The sequence below is a fragment of the Trichechus manatus genome, unplaced genomic scaffold (genome assembly GCF_000243295.1).
Source record: "Trichechus manatus latirostris isolate Lorelei unplaced genomic scaffold, TriManLat1.0 scaffold00087, whole genome shotgun sequence".
Lineage (NCBI taxonomy): Eukaryota > Metazoa > Chordata > Mammalia > Sirenia > Trichechidae > Trichechus > Trichechus manatus.
The window spans coordinates 8,806,657-8,822,573 of NW_004444023.1; the positions used below are offsets into that span (position 1 = coordinate 8,806,657).

Consider the following 15,917-nt stretch of genomic DNA (forward strand, 5'->3'; position numbering starts at 1 on the left):
CACCTACCGCTAGTAACCCCAGTGGTGTCTGGAAACAAAACAATCCTAGAGACTTAATACACAAATGGATTATTTTCTCTCAATTTGTCTACTCTGACTTGCATGACATTGCAGGGCATTTAAAGACCATGTGGTAGAAGTTGGATCCCAGGTGCTGTGTTAAGAGCTCACTGCTAACCAAATGGTCAGGAGTTCAAATCCACCAGTGGCTCCTTGGAAACTCTATGGGGCAGTTCTCTGTCCTATAGGTTCACTATGAGTTGGAATTGATGGCAACGGGTTTTTGCGTTTGAAATCAGGAATGCAGATACTTCCATTTTAATAGTTTCTCCATCTCAAAAGTGGGAGATCACACCCTGGCTTTAAATGGTTTGGCCTAGAAGTGAGAAATTACTTCCTCTTATAGCCCATTCAACAAAACTAGTCAGGTGGACTTGCCATCATTCAAGCTGGCTTCCTAACAAGGGGAACACATGGCTATGTACAATGAAGCTGTTAAAAGAATGAGGAAATTATATTCTAATGTGGACTGCTCTCTCTATGTAAAAAAATAAGGTAAAGAATATTACATGTAGCGTTCTTGTTCTTAGTTACCACTGAGTTGATTACAACTCACAGCGACCCCATGTGTGCCTAGCAGAACTGCTTCATTGGGTTTTCAAAGCTGTGACCTTTTGCAAGCAGATAGCCAGGCTTGTCTTCTGAGGCACCTCTGGATGGGTTCGAACTGCCAACCTTTCAGCTAGTAGTCGAGTGCTAACCGATTGTACCACTCAGGTGCTCCATATTTGGTGTAATAAATCAGAATAAATCTGAAACTAAAACCAATGTTTATCTCTTGAGGAAAACACAAAGGGAGAAAAGGTAGATTTGAAAGCTGTATATTTTTAATGTAATTTTGATTTTTAAGACTCAAATATTTTACATTTGGAAAATGAATAAAAAGGAAAATAAATTTTCAAAATTATAGCAAGAGAATTGTTTCAACTTATTTGGAACTAAAATAACATTTAACAATTTTAAGTATGTATTCAATCGAACATATTCCAAGTCTATGGAGAAACCCTTTGAAGTCTCTATTGCTTCACGGGTAATGTTTAATGTGTTGTTCCCAAGTATGAAAGTCCTTGAGTTACGATAGTAACTGTTACAGTTGCAGTCTAATATAAAAATACATTTGGATATGATCGGAGACTATTGCACAACAAAAATCCTTTTGCATATCTGCCTGTTTAGGGTGAGATGGCATTAAATGAAAAAAATCCCAAAATGGATTTCTTTTTTTTCCCCCCTGCTAATTGAATCTGAGTATCTACATTAAGACATGAAGAATTATTATAATTTGTTTAGATATAGTTAGCAAGAGCTGCAAAGTAATATATCTGTAAATTAGAAAATACTGAGGATTGCTTCATTACCAATTTTTGTCTCTTACTTTGAACATCCAGGAGACAGCCATGGTATATGAGGTTTATTACACACTCAAAGAGTAAAGTCTATTGGTATAATCTGTAAATATGGTATGAGGATTAGTTTAGTTTAGTTTCCATGGTGTTTTCTTGATGTCTTTTTCCTTTACCTTCCTCTGCTCTAGAGGTATTTATATGTAATTTTGAATTGTCATCTTTCATTAAATTTAGGGTAGCCTTTGTATAGAACTAGCCCATAATATATAGAAAAGTCCTTGGGTTGTTTTTTTTTTTTTTTGCTTCTGTGTAATGAAAACAAGGCCTAATATGGAAAAAGGATTTTCCCTCATCCTTCTTTCTTCTTTGTCATAAAGCAGTCATCTTGCCACAGTGAAGATAAGTGGTGCATGGTAATGGAGATAGAGTAGGCAGAGAAAGAGTCTGCTTCTTTGATGACGTCCCAGGGTACTTATCACACTTTTTTTTACTGCAACTTCTGGACTTCCTGTTATGTGAGGATGATACTTATTTCAGTCACCATTTTCCAGTGGTCTCACTCACAAAAACTTTCCAAACTGATAAATAAGGTTGCTATTATTTGTTTGGAGTAGAGTGCAGCATTTGAGAGATAATAATTAAAATTTTGTGGCTGAGAAAAAATTCATGAAAACCTTAATCCAATCCTATTTTCAAAACATTTCATATGCTTGTTTGCTCCATAGTCTGTTAATTTTTAGTTTAAATAAATTCCTTATAAATGGCTTTTCATGTTTGTAATATTGATATGCACTTTTTTGTATAGGAACACTCTGATTAGAGAGAAATCATTCCAGGATATGATATGTGATTGTTACTTTCTACCAGTGAGATTTTTGTTATGGGCTGTGGTCTCTCCCTTTTAATTTTTTTCATCATATCCCCCTTGACTCTCAAACTCATACATTTTTTTTTCATACTTCTCTGAAGTCAAAAACTTTGATACCATGCTTTCATGTCTTACCACCATCACCATTTGGAACAATTGTCCTTTATTAATGTTCTCTTTTGGTAATAATTCCTTGATCATGTATCTAACAGGGATATTTGAAAGTTATAAAGAAACATAGAGTCCCTATTAACTAATGTTGGATGATGAATATTTTGTATCAATATTACATCACAAATAATATTTACAATGAACAGAGTTATGACCTTTCTCAATCATGGCTCTATCAAAAACCAAAGGATTAATTTGAATTTTATACTTCTTTAATTACAAAAGCAACCACTGTTCATTATTGAAAATTCAAAAAATAAGTGTGGAGGACTGTGGTAACCATTCAATGCTGTTGAACTGAGTAGCACTGATTTCTGTCTGCCTCCAGGGATCATGGAAAATAAACAGCCTCTTCCAAATATGTCAATGGTCTCCATGGAGGTGTTAATTAGAAACTTGTAATTGTTTTTGGTAATTAGCCAATAGGACAAAAGTTTTTCAGAAATCTTCTGAGATCCCCAAGTCTACCATCTCACTTCTGCTACAACTGAAAAGATAATTGCACTTCTATGGGGTGATGAGATCACAGAATTACAAACCCACATCTCAGGGTCTGGCTATATCCCTCCCACCCATGTACTGACTATCATGACCATGACACTGAGCCCACCATCTTGGCACCAGGAAGGAGTTGGGTGAGTATCTTCTGATTCCGTCTGAGAGGCAGTGTTTAAGGAAATGAGGTTTATCAGGACTCAAGGTAAGTGATTGTATCAGAAGAAAAGATTCTTATTGGTTTGCAACTGGTCTAGTGCCAAAGACACACAAAAAAGAGAAATAATACCTGAGGCATGAACTGAGCTAATAAAGAGACTACACCAACACCTGGTTGCTCCTAATGTAATTTAGCATAATCCTCAATGACAATGATTATTGGTGTTGAACCAAGTGATAATGAGACCTTATTTTTAAGGTACTTGAGGAATGTAGTTCCAAAATGAAGCTGCTATTCAGCCTACCTTACAGAAATCATAGACAAAATTTCCAGGATTACTAAAGATGTGCTTATAATACCGCTCTGCTTTTAAGGAAGAGTAGGGTGAATCTACAAGAATTAACTAATCCTTTGAAGAAGCAATGCATACAAATGGAAATTGCTGGAATAGAAATGCTTTCTCTAACTCTGACGGTATGATGCAATTAATGGAGACAGTAATTGTTTCTCTACTGAAAACATCCATGGTTATTGGATGTTAATTATGGTGAAACTTTTCCCACTTGAAGCTAAGGAAGCAGCATTTAAGGAAAAGGTAACTTTATGAGATTCAGACAGCAGCTGTCTGGATGAAATGTGTCTTGTGATTTATTATCTGGTTTAAATATATTCTAATATCAATCCAAAAAATCTATTTCAATTCATAAAATGCACAAGATTTCATGTCTTACAGATTCCAATTAGCATATGTGTCTTATAAATATCTTACACAATCTTGTCTCATTGCTAATAGTGTTACTTGACTCAGGTATTGATAAATAGATAAACGTGATCTGAAATGAGTAATAATTTAGTTCCTACTCTACACTATTTTATCACTCAGTATTGTTTCATGACCCATAATTTAGGGCATAACATGATATTGTCCAATAGATCCCATTGTACTTTTGTTTCTGGCATAAAAACAACTGAATATTTCAGTTGCCATCTGCCAAGGATTGAATTGTGTCTCCCCAAAATATCTGTCAACTTGGCTGGGTCATGATTACCAGTATTGTATGATTTTGTCATCTGATGTGATTTCCCTGTGTGTTGTAAATCCTATCAGTATAGTGTAATAAGATGGATTAGCAGCAGTTATGTTGATGAGATATACAAGATTAGATTGTTTCTTAAGCCAATCTCTTTGGAGATATAAAAGAGAGAAGCAAGAAGAAAGACAGGGAGACCTCATACCACCAAAAAGGCAGCACCGGGAGCAGACCACGTCCTTTGGACCTGAGGTTCCTGCGCTGAGATGCTCCCAGACCAAGGGAAGACTGATGACAAGGACCTTCCTTTGGAGCCCACAGAGAGAGAAAGCCTTCCCCTGGAGCTGGCACCCTGAATTAGCACTTCTAGCCTATTGGACTGTGAGAGAATAATTTCTCTTTTTTAAAGCCATCCACTTGTGGTATTTCTGTTATAGTAGCACTAGATGACCAAGACAACATCCTAACACCAAACCACTCTTGCACTCATTAAATCCAAATTGGTCATGGAGTAGGTTCATGTAGTATTCTGCAATAAGTGTATCTATGTTTGTTACAACTTTGCTTGCTGAAAGTGAAGAGAACTTAAAGCACTTACTGATGAAGATCAAAGACCACAGTTTTCAGTATGGATTACACCTCAACATAAAGAAAACAAAAATCTTCACAACTGGACCAGTAAGCAACATCATGATAAACAGAGAAAATATTGAAGTTGTCAAGGATTTCATTTTTTTTTTTGGATCCACAATCAACACCCATGGAAGCAGCAGTCAAGAAATCAAACGATGCTTTGCATTGGGCAAATCTGCTGCAAAAGACCTCTTTAAAGTGTTAAAAAGCAAAGATGTCACTTTTAGGACTAAGGTGCACCTGACCTAAGTCATGATGTTTTCAATCGCCTCATATACATGTGAAATCTGGACGATGAATAAGGAAGACCAAAGAAGAATTGACGCCTTAGAATTATGGTGTTGGCGAAGAATACTGAATATACCATGGACTGCCAAAGAGTGAACAAATCTGTCTTGGAAGAAGTACAGTCAGAATGCTCCTTAGAAGCAAGGATGGCAAGACTTTGTCTCACATACTTTGGACATGTTATCAGGAAGGATCAATCCCTAGAGAAGGACATCATGCTTAGTAGAGTAGAGGGTCAGCAAAAAAGAGGAAGACTCTCAACAAGATGGATTGACACAGTGGCTGTAACAATGGGCTCAGGTATAACGACAATTGTGAAGATAGTGCAGGACAGGGCAGTGTTTCTTTCTGTTGTGCACAGGGTTGCTATAAGTTGGAACTGACTTGATGGCACCTAACAACAACAAAAATATACATAAGAAGACCTGGTAGTGCAACAGTTAAATGCTTGGCTACTAACCAAAATGTTGGTGTTTTGAATCCACTCAGTTGCTCTGCCGGGGAAAGATCTGGTGATCTTCTTCCATAAAGATTACAGCTAAGAAACCCTGTCACATGGGGTTGTTATGAGGTAAAAATGGACTCAATGACACACAACATTTATTTATATAGATATACATATACTCCTATGTATACATATACAAATGTATGTATGTAAGTGTATATTTCACTCTTATAATGTGATCTTTCATAATTGTGCTTATGATTCTGTGGAGGATGAGCAAGTAAACAACTGAACATTGTGCATAAATGTACAATTTACATATTTCTGATTAGACTGGGGCATTTTGTCTTTCTTATCCAGGCAAAGCAGAGCGTGGATACACTGGAGTCACGGCTCATGAAAACAAAGGGACAGGCGGTTGGGAAACATGCATTGGTTAAGGCAGTGGTGTTCACCAACCACCAAATGAGATTATTGAAAAGAACTGAACAAACTTGAAAGATGGAGGAGAATGTTTAAAAAGATGCAAAGTTGCTTACAAGAAGGATGGTTTGAGTAGCTCTGGACTTGGGAGAATCTGGGGAGATGTTGTTTCTATGAATGTGTCGGACCCGATGCTTGTATCTGTACAGGATGAAAACCATGGAGCAGCTGGCCCAGATCATAAGTCCCAAACACACATCAGGGAATGACAATGATGCTGCAGTGAGTCTGTGGTTTTGTCATTAAGTACAGAATAACAGTGTACAAAATCTTTTTTCTTTGTAATGTTTTTCTTGCTCCATTCTCCAGTCACATACATAGGAAAAAAGATATTTAGCAGCATGTGCAGGATCCAGCACAGGAAAATGGAGAAGCCAGTGTACTTGGGAGAGTTCGCCTTAAGCTCTGCACACCTGGAGTTCCTGAGGCTGATGGTGATGGCCTGGAAGACACTCAAGATGCAGCTGCTGCCAATAGACACTCCCCTTCCCACTCTGTGAAGATAGAAAACAAGTTTGCATGCAAAATCATTGAGGAAATCTTTCCACCCAAAAGCTGCCGTTGTCTAAGGGACTTCTTTAGAGAGAATGATGAAGGAATTGGCTACAGTCAGTTGCCTGAGAGTGAAGTCTGTGGACCTTGACCTGCATCCAGTGAAGTAAAGGAAGAGATAATGGTAAAGAAGAGTGAAATTCCTCAGGATTCCCAATATAGTCTGTGATAAGATCATCCCTATTGTCAAATCCCTGGAGGACATTCTCTCAGTTCCCAGTGATTGATATTTGTCTTCAGAGCCAGAGGGTCCTGCGTGGGAAGATGAGACATGAGCCACATGTATCATGTCCACTGAAATCCACTGTGTTCCACCTACCATTAATTCCCACTTAGAAACATTGACTTAAAGTTTTCTTCTTGTATTACGAGGTTTCCAAGAGCTGAATGTATAGCATTTAAAGCCCACTTTTAATACATGACTCACTGCTATAAAAACTGTACATAGTCTAACTTCTTTATAGATTTTGTAATATCTGTTATGAATTTTATTGTAAGGATGAAGAGAACTTAGGCACAGAGAGGTTAAGTGATTTGTCTAAACCCACATGCTGGTTAGGAGCAGAATGGGGACATGAAAGTTGTTGGGGTATGTCTTAGTCATCTAGTGCTGCTGTAACAGAAATACCATAAGTGGATGGCTTTAACAAAGAAAAATTCTCTCATAGTCTAGTAGGCTAGAAGTCCGAATTCAGGGCGTCAGCTCCAAGGGAAGACTTCCTCTTTCGGCTTTGAAGGAAGGTTCTAGTAATCAATCTTCCCCTGGTCTAGGAGCTTCTCAGGCACAGGGACCCTGGGCACAAAGGACGCACTCTGCTCTCAGTGCTGATTTCTTGGTGGTATGAGGTCCCCAACTCTCTGCTCACTTCCCTTTCCTTTTATCTCTTGTAAGGTAAAAAGTGGTGCAGGCCACACCTCAGGGAAACTCCCTTTACATTGGATCAAGGATGTGACCTTAGTAAGGTTGTTACAATCCCACCCTAATCCTCTTTAACATAAAATTACAATCATAAAATGGAGGACAACCACACAATACTGGGGATCATGCCCTAACCAAGTTGACACATATTTTTGGGGGACACAATTCAATCTATGACAGGCTAATAATAAACACAATGCATTTATCCAGCATTCTACACTAACAAAGCTAGTTAGCTGTGTTCTTCAAATTATTTAGTCCTATTTAGTTTTGTTTTTATACTTTGTAAAACATTTGTAAAATATTTTAGATTAGTGGTATTTTATTTTACAATTTTGGTTATTGCGGTTTTCCATTTATGTGTAAAGATTTATTCTATAGGCCAATATCAGTTATGAACAAAGCTTTAGCTACCTCAATAAATGTAGCTCATTGGTTGCAGTAGAACGCTATAGGAACCTGAGCTCTGACAATTTGGACCTAATGCAAACATGGGCCCATATTAAGATGGCAATAAAAAGGCTCATTTGTTTTTATGCCAGTAACAAAGGACAAAGAAACCCATCCCAGGAATTATTGAAGAATCTCATATTGTGCCCTACACTATAGGACATGAAACACTACTGTGTAATAAAATAATGCAGCATAAGAATGAAATTATTACTAATTTCAGATCACAAACATCTATTAATTCCTGGGTTAAGTAAAACTATTAGCAATGAGGCAAGATTTGTGAAAGATATTAAAACATAAGACACATATACAAAATAAAAATTGTAAGGTGTGAAATCATGCATATTTTATAAACTGAAATAATAGATTTTTGGATTGCTGCAAGAATATTTTTCAATAAGAGAATAGATCATAAGATACATTTGAGACTGACAGCAACTATCTTGTACCATAATTATGTTATCTTTTCCTTAAAAACTGCCTTCCTAACTTCCAGAAAGGAGCCCTGGTGGCACAGTGATTAAGCACTCAACTGCTAAGCTGGGAAGACAGGCCAGGTGATCTGCTTTGGAAATGTCACAGCCTTGAAAACCCTATGGAACAGTTCAACTCTGCACTGGTGGGGTCGCCATGAGTAGGAATCTACTCAATGACAAGAACAACAACAAGGTGCAAATTAACATGTTTTCATGAGGAAGATATGGCATTAATAGGTTCTACACAAGAGAGAAGTTCTACTTGGTAATACGTGGTTGTCATGAGTTGGAATTGACTCGACAGCACACAACAACAACACACAAGAGGTAGAACACCAAAGCTGCACATGGTGCATGTAGGGAAATCATTTACAATTTTTGGGGCCCTCAAAGTGGGGCCTACTTTAGATGGCGTGCACCAGTTTGAGACTGCTAAGACACATCTCCCTGGCAGTCTGTAAACCTTAGAGTTCCCTGTTCAGTTCCAATAATTGTGTCCAGTCCATGTTTTTGGAGGGACTACCTGACACTGGAGCCTTGGTGGTGCAGTGGTTAAGAGCTACGGCTCCTAACCAAAAGGTCGGCAGTTTGAATCCACTAGCTGCTCCTTGGAAACTCTATGGGGCAGTTCTACTCTGTCCTATAGGGTCACTATGAGTTGAAATTGACTCGAAGGCAAGGGGTTTGGTTTGTTTTTTTACTTGAGGCTACTCAGTCCAAACTATACTGCTTGTCCATGTAACCAGCAGGTGGCATTTGACTGCCCGCAAAATGACTGACAATGTAGAAGGTAAATATCAGGTGGTGTTTTGTATGCAAGATGTAGAGATGAGACCACCCCCTGCTGATTCTGATAGATTTCTATTAAAGGATAAAAAACAAAACAAAACAAAAAATCCAAGCCCCTTGCCACTCAGTCAATTCCAACTCATGGCAACCACATGTGTTACAGAGTAGAACTCCATGGGGTTTTCATGGCCGTGACCTTTCAGAAGTAGATCAACAGGCCTGTCTTCCGAGGCACCTCTGGTGGGTTTGAACCACCAACCTTTAGGTTAGTAGCTGATTACAAACCATGTGCACCACCCAAAGACCTTTAAAGGCTGAAGGGAATGGCAATTAAATCATGATCACAGCCATCTGGCAGGGGATGGCAGACTCAACAGTCAATCGAATTTAAGAGGCTTTGATGGAAAAAATTGGGACCAGTTAAAGGTGATGGTTGAACAACATGATTGTCTTAGTTATCTAGTGCTGCTGTAACAGAAATAGCACAAGTGGATGGCTTTAACAAGCAGAAATTTATTCTCTCACAGTCTAGTAGGCTAGAAGTCTGAATTCAGGGTGCCAGCTCCTGGAGAAGGCTTTCTCTCTCTGTCGGCTCTGGGGGAAGGTCCTTGTCATCAATATTCCCCTGGTCTAGAGCTTCTCAGCACAGGGACCCCTGGTCCAAAGGACACGCTCTCCTCCTGGTTCTTCATTCTTGGTAGTAGGAAGTCCCTCTCTCTCTCTGCTCCCTTCTCTTTCATATCTCAAAAGAGATTGACTCAATATACAACATAATCTTATAGATTGAGTCCTGCCCATTAACATAACTGCCTCTAATCCTGCTTCATTAACATCATAGAGGTTGGATTTGTAACACATAGGAAAATCATATCAGATGACAAAACTGTGGACAATCACACAATACTGAGAATCATAGCCTAGCCAAGTTGACATACATTTTTGGGGGACACAATTCAATCCATAACAATGATGAATGTAACTAATGTCACTGAATTGTACGTGGGAAGATTGTTGAAATGAGAAATGTTTTGTTACCTATGTATTTACCACAATAAAAATTTATTTTAGAGAAACTTTATTGTGATAAAAATATACAGAACAAAACATACACCATCTCAACAATTTCTACATGTACTATTCAGTGACATTGATTACATTCTTCATGTTGTGCAACCATTCTTACTATCCTTTTCCAAATCATTCCATTAATAATAAAAACAACCAAAAAGCCAACTTTTTAAAGACACTTGAAACAATTTGCAAGCATTGTGTCAGGGCAATTTCTTCTGGAGAAAGGCTCCAGGGGTGATTCTGAAAGACAAAAGACTATTAATACCCCTTCACCCTAGCACTTCCTGGGATCTAAGGTGTTTCTTCCCAGGTTCTGGGTTGTTACTCTCCTTCTACCTCCAGAGAATCAGTGTGTGCCATTATAATAGCTATAATTTCACCTTTTTTCCAGTCATCTTCCATTTGCCTCCAGACATTTCATCTATGAGAGCCAAGTGCAAGAGGGGCCAGGCCATTTATATAAAATTTAGCCAGGATTAAGTATGAGTACCATTGGCCCCCCTTTAGCTTTGCTGCCTCACAAAGCGTATCCTGGGCAAAGGTTGACCTGGGCTTGTGGTTAGGGGAAAGAAAGATACAACCTGCTTAGGAATGGTCAATATGGAATCTTAAATGGAAAAATAGGATCCAAAAAACACAAATCTGTTGTCTTTGAGTCCATTCTAACTCATGGTCACCCTATGTGTGTAGAGTTTAATTGCACTCCAAAGGGTTTTCATGGCTGTGACCTGTCTGAAGCAGATCATCAGGCCTTAACTTCTGAGGCTCCTCTGGATGTGTTTGAACCACCAACCTTTCAGCTGGTAGTCAAACGCTTACTGTGCCACCCAGGGACTCCAAATTAGTAAAATAGTTCAAATAATCCCCACCTCTTTCATTCTTATCTTAGAAGCAGCCAAGAGGAGATAATGCCTTTTTGATGATAGCCGCATTCATTCACCAAACTACCTAACCAAGAAGTGTGGACCAGGAGGAGGTGAAGGAGGTCGAATCATACTGTCAGTTCATTTTTAGTAGCTTTGAGATAAATGGCACACAATGGCCAGAGCGCAAATAATCTGGAAAGTCTAAAATGTGACAAAGATTACATTCGAAGGTCACAATGGTGTTGGAGTCAGATGATCAGTTGTTGAAGTAGTCAACAGTGAGGAGTCTGGATAGGTAGCCTAAGGAAAGCCAAAGGTCCATCCTTCCAGGAGTGGTGGGAGGCCTCCCCAAACATGAGTCAAATGGATCAACTTCTAGAGGGAGTCACAAGTCTGGCATGCAGTGGTAGCTTCTGCACCAGAAACAGAGTCAGAATCAACCAGCAGCGTGATTCCAGTCAGTCTCTTTGGGGAAGAGGCCATTAACCTGGGCTTCATGATGAGTGACCCAGACAGTTAGATCTGCCTTTGAGATCCAGTCTATAGTTTTCAAGATGACAGACCGAACAGCTAGAACATGGGCAAGAGCCCAAAACCCTAAGTTCTGACCACTGAGTGGTGAAACCAGGTCTGCTTTTGGTGCTGCATGACACTGAGGCAAAACAGCCACACCTGATAGCTCCAAACTGAAAACCATTCACATGTACAACAGTGGAATGATTGTTTGATAGTCACACAATGGAATTCTGCCACCAATGCTAATGAATAATCCACAACAACTTGCACAATTACAGATAAATTTACAAAGCACGTATGGAATTTAAGAAGCCAAATAAAAATTAGTTCATGTTGTATGACTCCTTTTATATAAAGGTGAAAATGATCTATGCTGTTACACGTCATAATAGTGGTTACCTGTAGGGATAGAGACTACGAGTAAGCACCAGGAGACATCTAGGAGGCTGACAAAATCCTGTTTTTTTTTTTTTTTTTTGATGTGCATATAGAGTTGTGTTCAGCTTGTGAAATTTCGTTCCTCTGTGTACTTATGACCTGTGAACGTAGCTTAATTTTTTTTTCAAAACCTATCAGCACTTTTTAAGAAGTTGGGAAAAGGTAAATATATTAGTGTTGAGACGAATTGATGCCTTTGATTTATGGTGTCGGCAAAGAAAATTGAATATATTTTGGGGACTGCCAGAAGAACAAACAAATCTGTCTTGGAAGAAGTACAGTGAGAATGCTTCTTAGAACTGATGATGGTGAGACTTGATCTTGTTTACATTGGGCATATTACCAGGAGGGACCAGTCCCTGGAGAAGGACATCATGCTTGGTAAAGCAGAGAGTCAGTGAAGAAGAGGAAGCCCCTCAATGAGATGGATTGACACAGTGGTTGCAGCAGTGGGCTCAAACATAGCAACAATTGTGAGGATGGTGCAGGACCGAGCAGTGTTTTGTTCTATTGTACATAGGGTCGATATGAGTCAGAACCAACTACATGGCACCTAACAACAACAACAATGTCATTATTTTGCCAAGATGGAGGTTAAAGGTATTAAATAACTTCACACAGTGTTTTGTTTTAAAAAGCATGTTGCGATTTCTAGGTTAAAAACTAAGAGATATTGAATATGCAATCTATAAAGAAAAGGGGGAAATGTAGAATTATTAAAAGAACTTAACACAGAAGAATTTAAGATAGAAAGAATAAGAAATTAGGTATCATTAAGTGCAAACAATAAGTTGGTAAATATTATTCCAAATATAAACCTGCTGCCATTGAGTCAATTCTGACTCATAGTGACTGTCTTAGTCATCTAGTGCTACTCTAACAGAAATACCACAAGTGGATGGCTTTAACAAAGAAATTTATTTTCTCACAGTCTAGTAGGTTACAAGTCCAAATTCAGGGCGCCAGCTCCAGGGAAAGGTTTTCTGTCTCTGTCAACTCTGGAGGCAGGTCCTTCTCATCAATCTCCCCCTGGTTGAGGAGCTTCTCAGGTGCTCCTGGTGCTGCTTTCTGGGTGGTAAGAGTTACCCCTATCTTTCTGCTCACTTCTCTCTTTTATATCTTGAGAGATTGTCTCAAGACACAATCCAGTCTTGTAGATTGAGTCCTGCCTCACTAACACAACTGCTGCCCATCCTCTCTCATTAACATCATAGAGGCAGGATTTACAACACCTAAGAAAATCACACAGTACTGGGAATCATGGCCCAGCCGAAGTGATACACACTTTTTTGGGGGGGACATAATTCAATCCATGACAATTACCCTATAGGGTTTTCAAGGCTGTAAATCTTTACAGAAGCAGACTGCCACATCTTTCTCTTGAGGATTGGCTAGTGGGTTCAAACCACTGACCTTTTGGTTAGCAGCCAACAGCTTTAACCACTACGCCACCGGGGCTCCTTTTCCAAATGTATCCCTTATTAAATTAAACATAAATAAATCAATTGCTCCTGTTAAAGAAAAACACTGTTCAACTATAGTCAATTGAGTTTTTCCAAGAGATAGACCTTAAAATATAGGGATTAAAGTAGAAAAAGGATGAATACATTTCATGTAATTTTAACCAATTAATCAACTAGCATGGTGATATAAATATTAGTAAAATGGAAATTAAGGTTAAATCACTGTGTAATTGTTGTAATTAGAATTGTTTTAATATTTCTTAATGTACAGTATTATACAATATTATTACTTGATGGAAAAGAAACATAATGTGACTGACTATATATATGTGTATTTTTGAAAGAAAAAATTTATCAGGTCCATTAGAGTTAACAGGGTTTATCGAGCAAGAAAACTGTTCATGAATAAGGAGCACCCCAAACTGAGAATGGTGAGGGGCTGGAGTTTACAGTTATAATGCCCTTTTTAAAGCTCAGATGAGTAAGCATCCTTCTCTTTGCTTTGATTGATTACACATACCTAACTTTCCTTTTGTTTTGGAAAAGTTGGTCACTGAATGCTAAGCTGGATTATCTTGATTGGATGAGTGTGCTAACTCATGCTGATAAGTATTGCTAACTCATGGTAACTCATGCTGATAAGGAAAACTTGCCTACTTTTTTGCCTCAGTTTTGATTCTGCATAAAGCTATTGTTTCTGGTAAATGGCTGGTTGTTGTTAGCTGCCATTACCTCCAACTCATGATGATGTCATGAGTCACAGAGTAGAACTGCTCCATAGAGTTTTCTTGGCAGTAATATTTATGGAAGCAGTTCACCAGGCCTTTTTTCTGTGGAGCTACTGGTGGGTTTTATTTGCCAACCTTTGGGTTATCAGCCAATTGCAAACTACTGGCACTACTCAGGCTCTTGTAAATGACTTTATGACTAATTTTTGTTTGTTTCTTGGTCCAGGTAAGCCATTTTAACTTTTGCCTCCATAAAATTTTTTAACAGTATACACACTTGCACACACACGTGCATATGTACATGCACACTTACAAGCACATATACCATATTTTACGCAAATAATGCACATCTGCATTTGTTTGCCGGCTGTGCCCTCCCCCCACGAAGCACCCCACAAATGCCACCATGCCATTCCTCTTCCACATGGTTCAGTAAAAAAAAAGTAGCACACCATGCTTAGGAAAATACCTCCCATGGGGAGGGCATGGCCAGCAAACAAATGCAGAAAGAGCTTGTTGTTTGCATAAAAATACGGCATACACATTCATATATATGTGTATATATTTATGCATATATACATATACACATATTTATGCATATACAAATGTACGTATGTCTGTGTACATACCACTCTTATAATGTCATGTTTCATAATTGTGCTCGTTATTCTGTGGAGGATGAGTGTGCAAAAAACTGATTATTGAGCATAAATGTATGATATACATATTTCTGATAAAACTAGGGGATTTTGTCTTCCTAATCCAGGCAAAGCTGAGTCTGAAGACACTGGAGTCATGGCTCGTGAGAATAAAGGGGCTGAGAGTTGGGAAACATGCAGTGAAGAGTGTATAGAGATATTCACCAGCCACCAACCGGGATTGTTGAAAAGAACGAAACAAACTTGAAAGACGGAAGAGAAGGTGTAAAGAGATACAAAGGTGCCCACCAGAACAAGGATAGTTTGGATGGCTCTGGACTCCGGGGAGGATGTGGGGGAGATGTTGTTCCCGTGAATGTGCTGGACCTGCTGCTTGTGTCTGTACAGGATGAAACCATGGAACCGCTGGCCCAGATCATAAGTCCCAAACACACGACATCAGGGAATGATAACAGTGCTGCATAGAGTGATTCTGTGGTTTTGTCACTACGTACAGAATAACAGTATATAAAATCTTTTTTTCTTTGTAATGTTTTTGTTGTTCCATTCACCAGTCACATGCACAGGAATAATAATATTAATCAATGTGTGGAGGATCCAGCACAGGAATATGGAGAAGTCAGTGTACCTGGGAGCTTTCACCTTAAGCTCTGCCCACCTGGAGTTCCTGTGGCTGATGGTGATGGCCTGGAAGACACTCAAGAGGCAGGTGATGCCAATGGACACACCGCCGGCCACTCTGTGAAGATAGAAAAGAAGTTTGCATCCAAAATCACTGAGGAAATCTTTCAGCTTGAAGGCAGCCATGGTCTGGGGGACGCCTTTAGAGAGAATGACCAAGGAGTTGGCGACAGTCAGGTGTTTGAGAATCAAGTCTCTGGACCTTAATCTGCACCCAGTGAAGTAGAGAAAGACATAATGATAAAGAAGAGAGAAATTTCCCATGATTCCCAATGTAGTCCGTGATAAGAAGATCATCCCTACTGTCAAATCACTAGAGGACATTC

The 15,917-nt window shown here is 38.9% G+C and overlaps 2 pseudogenes; both read right to left on the reverse strand.

Moving 5' to 3' along the window:
* Positions 1-5,811: 5,811 nt before the first annotated feature.
* Positions 5,812-6,737, reverse strand: LOC105756578 (vomeronasal type-1 receptor 4-like; annotated as a pseudogene).
* Positions 6,738-15,110: 8,373 nt separating this feature from the next.
* LOC105756551 (vomeronasal type-1 receptor 3-like) lies at positions 15,111-15,915 on the reverse strand (annotated as a pseudogene).
* Positions 15,916-15,917: the final 2 nt, after the last annotated feature.